We start from the raw sequence: 7,780 nt of genomic DNA, 5'->3' as shown, positions 1-7,780 counted from the left end.
TGCCTCAGGGTCTTTGCACTGCTATTCCCCATGCCCAAATCACTGTTCTCTGAGCTTAGCTTATTGCACTGCTGACATCTTCTCATCCTTCACATCTCAGCTTATTGTCACTTCTCCAAGGAGACCCTCCCTGACCAGCCCAGTTAAAGTAGCACCCTTCTTATGCTCTCTCTAGTTATCATCATCATAATCCTGGCTGTATTTACTCCAAAGCATTTTTCTCCAACTGTAAGTATTTTTAAAATTTGTATGTTAACCTGTTTTTAAGCTTTCCCTTCCCTCTAAGAGAGAAATTACTTGAGGGCAGAACTGTAAGCACATCTGTTTTATTTTCGAGAAGTGGAATAGACAGTGTCATAGCTCTCAAATTTTTTGTCTCAGGACTCGTTTTATATTTTTGCAAATCTCTGTAATGTCTGGCTTAGTAAAAGAGAGCTCCATTGCCACATAGGCTTCTGCATTCAGTTTGTTGTGATGTCCTATTCTGGTTGAAGAACATAAAAAAATCAAAATATTGCACACTGTCTTCCTTGCTGGTACACCGAAAGTTGACGAGCGGTAGTTCCCTAAAGTTTAGCTGTAAAATGGAATTTGAAACCATATCAATGAACTTCTCATTAGCTGTTACATTATAATTCATTGGTCTTGCCCTTTGAAAGCATCTTTTATCTCTGAATTGTTTTGTAATATCATTCATTGACCATCTAAATCGATACTGCTTAACTCGTTATGCATATCTTTCAAATACTGACATAGTTTATGACAGAATATCACAAAGTCTCATTTGTTCATATCTCCACTAATGTCGTGAGAACAATTTTTAAGTATTAGAAAGCTATTAAGCTCACAGTGACATATACAAGTTTTTCTAACTCCTAATTTTCTCTTGAAAGCTTAAATGAATGGCAACAAATACTGTCAGCTGCTTGTCTTGTAGTGACAGGATCACTTCATTTTTTTTTAATTCTTTTTATTAAGATCTTATTTTTTTAGAGCAGTTTTAGGATCATAGTAAAACTGCAGGGAAGACACATATATTCCCTGCCCGCACATACACCCAGCCCCCCACTGTCAACATCCTTCGCCAGGGTGGCACCTGGGTTCCAGTTGATGAAACCACCCTGGAACATCGTAACTACCCAAGGTCCATAGATTACATTAGGGCTCACTCTTGGTGTTGTACATTCTATGGGTTTGGACAAATGTATAACGTCAGGTATCCGTTAGTATGGCATCATTTAGAGTATCTTCACTGCCCTGAAAATCCTCTAGGTTTGACCTATTCAGCCCTCCCCCACCAATCCCTTGCAACCACTGATCTAATATTTTGTTAAGGATTTTTGCATCTATGTTCAGGAGAGATATTGACCTGTAGTTTTATTTTCTTGTAATGTCTTTGTCTGGTTTCTGTGTTAGGGTAATGCTGGCCTCATAGAATATGTTAGGAAGTGTTCCCTCTGCTTCTAGCCTCTGAAAGAGATTGTCTAGAATTGGTATAATTTCTTCCTTAAATGTTTGGTAGAATTTGCCAGTGACCCAGCTGGGCCTGGTGCTTTCTGTTTTGGAAGGTTATTCATTATTGATTCAATTTCTTCAACAGATATAAGCCTGTTCAAATTGGTTTTTCCTTCTCTTGTGGGTTTGTCAAATTGTGTCTTTGAAGAAATTGGTTTCTTTCATCTAGGTTATCAAATTTGTGTCACAGAGTTGTTTATAATCTTTATTATCCTTTTAATGTCCATGGGATCCGTAGCAATGTCCACTCTTTCATTTCTGATATTAGTAATTTGTCTCTCCTCTTTCTTTTGTCTTAGCCTGGCTAGAGGATTATTGATTCTGTTGATCTTTTCAGAGAACTGGCTTTTGATTTCATTTATTTTCTTCTTCTTCTTTTTTTTTTTTCTGAGGAAGATACACCCTGAGCTAACATCCATTCCCAATCCTCCTCTTTTTGCCGAGGAAGATTCTCCCTGAGCTAATATCTGGGCCGATCTTCCTCTATTTTGTATGCGGGATGCCATCACAGCATGGCCACTGACCAGTGGTGTAGGTTTGTGCCCAGGCACTGAACCCAGGCCACCAAAGCAGATCATGCTGAACTTAGCCACTCGGCTACCAGGGCTGGCCCTATTTTCTTTTTTTGTTTCCTGTTTACAATTTCATTGATTTCTGCTCTAATTTTTATTCTTGTCTTCTGCTTACTTTGGATTTAATTTGCTCTTCTTTGTCTAGTTTTCTAAGGTTGACACTTAGACTGTGGAATTTAATCTTTCTTCTTTCTCATATGTTTATTCAGTGTGATACATTTCCTGCTAAGCACTGCTTTCGCTGCATTCCCCAAATTTTGATAAGTTGACTTTATTCATTTTTCAGAAATTATCTATAAAATATCCAAGTGTGAGTAAGCTTAATTTGACTCTTATTCTTTCAAATAAAAATAGTGTTCCATGAAAAATGTTGCTAGTTCATCTTCCAATTCAAACAATCACACAAGTGGTTTTCCTCAAGACCACTATCATATACACACACATTATCATATCACACACACAAGAATGTTTTTGTGTGTGTGAACACAATGACTATTAGTGAAGTTTGGTGCCACTGTGTTGATTTTACCCACTGTTATTCTGAACCATGAGTGCAAATGTCAGCATGGTGAAATGGTCAGCAATGGTCAGCATGGTGAAAAAGGCAAATAATGTTGTAATGTTATTATAAAAATTTCTTTGACCTCATGGATCTCATGGAAGGGTCTCAAAGACGCCAGGGGGGTCTGGCACTTTGAGGACCACTAGAGCAGTGGTTAGGAGGATAGATGGATGGCTCTGGGGTCCGTACCTGGGCTCTACTCCTTACCATTATATTCACAAGCCCTCTGTTCTCACCTTTCCTCAGTTTCTACATCTCTAAAATGGGTGTGCTAAGGATATGTGTCATTATGCATTTGTATAACACCAAGGTAAACTCTAATGTAAACTGTGGATTCGAGATGATAATGATGTGTCAATGTAGGTTCATCAATTGTGACAAAGGTACCACTGCAGTGGGGGATATTGATAATGGGGGAGGCCATGCATGTGAGGGGGCAGGAAGGTATATGGGAAATCTCTGTTTTATCTGTGAATCTAAAACTGCTCTAAAAAATTGTCTTTGTGAAAAAAATGGAGGCCGGTAATAATACTATCTGCCTCAAAGGGCTATTGTCAAGTTTAAGTAGGTGAATGTGGGGCAAGTGATGAGAACAGTGTCTGGCATAGAGTGAGTGCAACATGATGTCAGTTCTCTCTATTGTTTGTTGTTGCTGTCCAAGCAATCAGCAAGCATCTGGCACAGAGTTGGTACTCCCTAAATATTTGTCAAAAAGAATAAATGATTAGACCAAGTCCCACCACATACTAGTTCTGGGTTCTTGGGTAAATGATTATCTTTGAGCTTAATTATCTTTTAACAAGGTGGACAAAATTAACAGCTTTACAGATCTATCATGAGAACTAAACAGAAGCATATATGTGGAAATGGTTTCTAAATTTCAGGTGCTCTAGAAATGTTATTTTTTGCAAACAGTGAAATTTTTCCCTTATGGACTTGCACTAGGACTCTTTCTGCTACAAGTGATTAAAACCATGTAAGGAAAAAAAAAAAAGCCAGTCAAATAGATGTCAGTACACATTTCTTAAAGTACAGTTTCAGGCATAATTGAGTCCAGATAGTGCCATTTTGTCATCAATCATCTGTCTTTCTTTACTTCTCAACTTCGTGCTCCTTGGTATTGCCTCATTTCTCAGGTTGGCTCTCAGGATCTAGTGACAGAAGCAATCACCAAAAGCTTTAAGCTTACAACCCACCAGCTTAGAAACTGTAGTGGGTCAATCATTTCCCAGTTGATGTAGTGAAGTCCTGGGTAGTACTCTCATTGACCCAGCTTGGGTGGTCGTATGCCCATATCTTCACCACTCAGAGGGCTAGATTCTCTAAGAATTCCCAATAGTAATTGACAGATGTGGACCAAACGCTTTCCTTTAGAAGCAGAAGGTGAGTCAGTCCTACTTTAACTACATGGATTGAAAATGGAAGAGGCATAGTGTCCCCAAGGAAATTTCATGTCCTGTGACCAAAAGAAGGGAGAGGATTGTGGCAGGCAAAAGTAACAGGTGTTTACTAAGGGTGGTATCAGACAAATGTCGGCATGTTACCTTTATATAGATTGATCGCATACAGCATAAGTCCAGTATTTTAACAAGACTCTTTCTAGTCAATGGAGTGACTCTGACAGAGAATGTCCGAGGGGATGAGGCACGCAAGTTGGTGAGAGTGATTGAAAGCTTTGCTTTATTTACCTTCAAATCCCATTCTGTGAGTGGTCTCTTGTTCCATCCATGCAGGAGGTAGGCCTTTCCCTAGAAAACTGGGTCTTTCATTTCTGTTACTAAGTGTCATAGTCTCAAATGAACAATTTTGTTTTCTTCTGTTTCTCATTTTTCACTTTCATCCAGCTCAGAGAACAATCTCTAGACTTACTGTTCTGATGGCCGTTCTTCCAATTTGATTTGGTTCTGTTGTTCTGTTGAAAGGAAGCATAAAGTAATGATGTGAGTACTGGTAGGCACGCAGGATGGAGTTTGACTCCTTTACTCTCTATGCCAATTTAGAGTTGTTTGACCTCTGTGAGCATCAGTTCTTTCAGCTGTAAACTGGGGAAGATATTAGTGGTTGTGAGTATTCAATGGAGTAATGTGTGAAAAAGCCCCCTTATAGAACCTGGTCCGTAGTCTGTGTTCAGTAACAAACAGTTCCTTCCCCAGACCCTCTGTCTCCCGCTCCAAATGTGCATTCTTTCCGTATCTCTCATTTGCAATGCCCACCTTTGTTTCATCATGCTGAACCATAACCCTCTTCCAATTAAACTGGTGTTTCCAATCGAAGCATCCTTGAAGTCTCCACAGATAATCCCCACTTTCAACATCTGTTCAGAAAGACAAAAGTCTAAGGCCAGACTTAAAAATAAGCAGAGTAGGTGACCACTTAGAGGCAGACAATGACTTAAACAGTGAGCATCAGAGGCCTTCTTGCCCTCAGCTTTCTTTCCCACCCACTTGTCAATTGTAAGAAATTTCCATTTAGGATAATGTTTCCCATTTAATCAATGAATCTCCATTAGCCTTGTTTAGACGTAGATATTTTTCCTGAAGGAGGTAGTTTATAGCCATTAGTAAAGAACAATAGTAATTTGTTAGTCAGATTAACCTAGAAAGTAGAGGAGTTTGAAAAAAGTGCATAGAGGACAGGATAGAGCCTGCGACACTCTACAGATGACAGAGGATAGTAGTGGTGGTGGGTAAATTTGGGGCTGATCCTCAGTGGATCATGCATTCTTCGTTCACCCACTTAGCCAGCACTTATGAAATACCCATTTTGTGCCTGGCAGAATCCTAGGTATAAGAAATACCTTGGTTGAAAAAGATAGGCAAGTTCTGAAGTCTCATGAAACTCACAGGCTAGTGGGGATGACTGACATTAAACAAGTAGTTGCAATAAAGCCTGGTGAGTTCTATAATAAGCTAAGTCCAGGTCCTCTAGGAGCAAAGAACTAAAACACCTCACCTCCTGAGCCCAAGGGATTCAGGTGAGGCTGTGTGGAAGATGTGCCCTTTAACCTGAGACTTCCAGGATGGCTCAGATTTAGCCAGAAAATTAGGGAGAAGAGAATCTCTAGGAAGAGGAAATAAAGGTTATGCAGGCCTAGAGACTAAAAACTAAAACAAAAACGCATTGTAGATTGAGGGCACAGAAATAAGAATTCTACCTACCTGAAATACAGAATACACAGAAAAATTAGATTAGAGACAAGTCTGGAGAAATAAGCAGGGATTGAAGTCATGTGAAATCCAGTTAAGCGGTGTGAAAGGGAGTATGTGCGCCTTGTTAAGGCAGTTGTACCTTACTCTACACAGGATTTTAAGCTGAGCAGTGGTAAGATCACATGTGCCTTTCTCAGGGTCGCTCTGGTTATAACAGATTGGAGGGAAGCATGAATGAAAGCAGACAGATCACTTAAGTTGCTGCAGCAATCCAGCGATGGTTGGCAGAGCTCGTGTGGCAGTGATCAGAATGATGCTGCTGCTGCTGCTGCTGCTGATGGTGGTGGTGGTGGTGGTCATGACTGTGAGGACAGCAGTGATGATAATGGTGGTGGCAATGATGGTGCTGTCTTTAGGCACCATTAGGCTTATTTGTCTTTGAGGCTTCTTGGCTGCGCTGTTGAGCACTGTAGCCAGCAGCAACACATGCCTATTTAAATTCAAATGAAATAAAATTAAAAAGGCAGTTCCCCGGTTACACTAGCTACATTGCAAGTGCTCCTTAGCCACATGCAGCTAGTGGCTACCCTATTAGATAGCGCAGATATGAACATTTCCCTCGTTGTAGAACATCCCTTCAGACAGCCCTGCTCATCACACGTAGAACGGCTTGACTTCCAGCTATATTTGTACCGTGCACTAGATTTACGACTAATCTTATCTGTAGCAGGAGGAATTAAAGCGCGGACACAACACTTGAAACACAGTAAGAACATAATGAGTGTATTTTAAATGAAAAACATTTCCCAGATTTAACTCTTGTCTTTTATCAAATTATTTTTATCAAATTATGTTTGCATGTAGTCAAGCTCAAATTCCACTTCTGAAAATCAAACTCTGCCTTGTGCTTTTGGACAGGCCTGAGTTACTCTCTTGCTAACCAATCTAAAATCCCATCCATTGCATCACAAGACGGTGTGTCTTGGTGCAGGGGTTTTTAAATTTTATGCTAGCCATAAACCTTTTATTTCAAGTCAATATGTTAGGAAAGCCCAAAATACATAAGCGATAAAGTCATAACTTCTCTGGTGAAGTGGTGGGAGAGAGCCCACCTGTTCTGCCTCTCTCTTGCTCCCCCACATTTCTCTTTAGACAGATTTATGAGATTTTAGGGCTCAACAGAACACAGCTTGAAAACACTGTTGTAACAGAAAGAGCGTAGGACTCAGTGTCACAAATCTGTGCTGCAATTGCAAGCCTACTGCTTACCAACTGCACACCCTTCAACAAATCTTTCAACAGCTAGGGTTTTCATTTTTGATGTCTCTATAGTGAGTGTATCAATAGCCCTTTGTTCACAGGTTTCTGTGCAGCTCAGCTGAGGTAGTATGTGTAAAAGGAATTTGCAATCTGTAAAGCTATATTCCAAGAGGATGTAATGCCATGATTGCTTCTCTTGTCAGATTCCATTCAGGAACGAGAGCCGGTCACCTGCTAACACACGATCTCTTCGTCAAAACTGACAAACTGCACACTGAATTCTAGGATCTACCAGAATGGGTCAGCTTGTGGGAACAAAGGAGAGCCTGAAAAAAGAAAATTGAGTTTACTGATTCTTGCTTTGACCTGCTCACACAGGACTTCCAGATTCCCTCAAATTGGCTCCCAACTATTTCAAGGGGTCTGCAGGGGATTTCTCACATGTACTTATGAGCAAGTATGCCATTTATAGTCAGTAAGAAGCTTCTCCTATTCCTTCCTCTCGTGTGGTGAATCCCCTGTTCCTGTAGGTCCTGGACGGGACTTCCCTGCATTTTCTACCTCTGACCATTTCCGTGAAATCTCTGCTGTCTACATGGTTTCCCAGCACTCCTGAAATTGCCATCCATCAAGGCACCAAAGAGCACTGTGCCCCCATCCTCTTCACTGTACCCGCACTTCTGTGTGTTCTTCCCAGAAGACCAGAAGGGTATACGTTTTCC

At 40.5% G+C, this 7,780-nt stretch overlaps 1 long non-coding RNA gene across 1 annotated transcript; it reads right to left on the bottom strand.

Annotated features, from left to right (window-relative positions):
• Positions 1 to 4,427: 4,427 nt before the first annotated feature.
• On the bottom strand, positions 4,428 to 6,056 carry LOC138925063 (uncharacterized). Its single transcript, XR_011440749.1, has 3 exons — positions 5,938 to 6,056; positions 4,863 to 4,963; positions 4,428 to 4,561 (listed from the first exon to the last, which is right to left on the bottom strand). It is a non-coding gene; the product is annotated as an uncharacterized lncRNA (long non-coding RNA).
• Positions 6,057 to 7,780: the final 1,724 nt, after the last annotated feature.

This window comes from Equus caballus, chromosome 7, assembly GCF_041296265.1.
Source record: "Equus caballus isolate H_3958 breed thoroughbred chromosome 7, TB-T2T, whole genome shotgun sequence".
Classification (NCBI taxonomy): domain Eukaryota; kingdom Metazoa; phylum Chordata; class Mammalia; order Perissodactyla; family Equidae; genus Equus; species Equus caballus.
The sequence above is the reverse complement of the archived record's forward strand: the minus strand, read 5'-3'. Positions and strand labels throughout refer to the sequence as shown.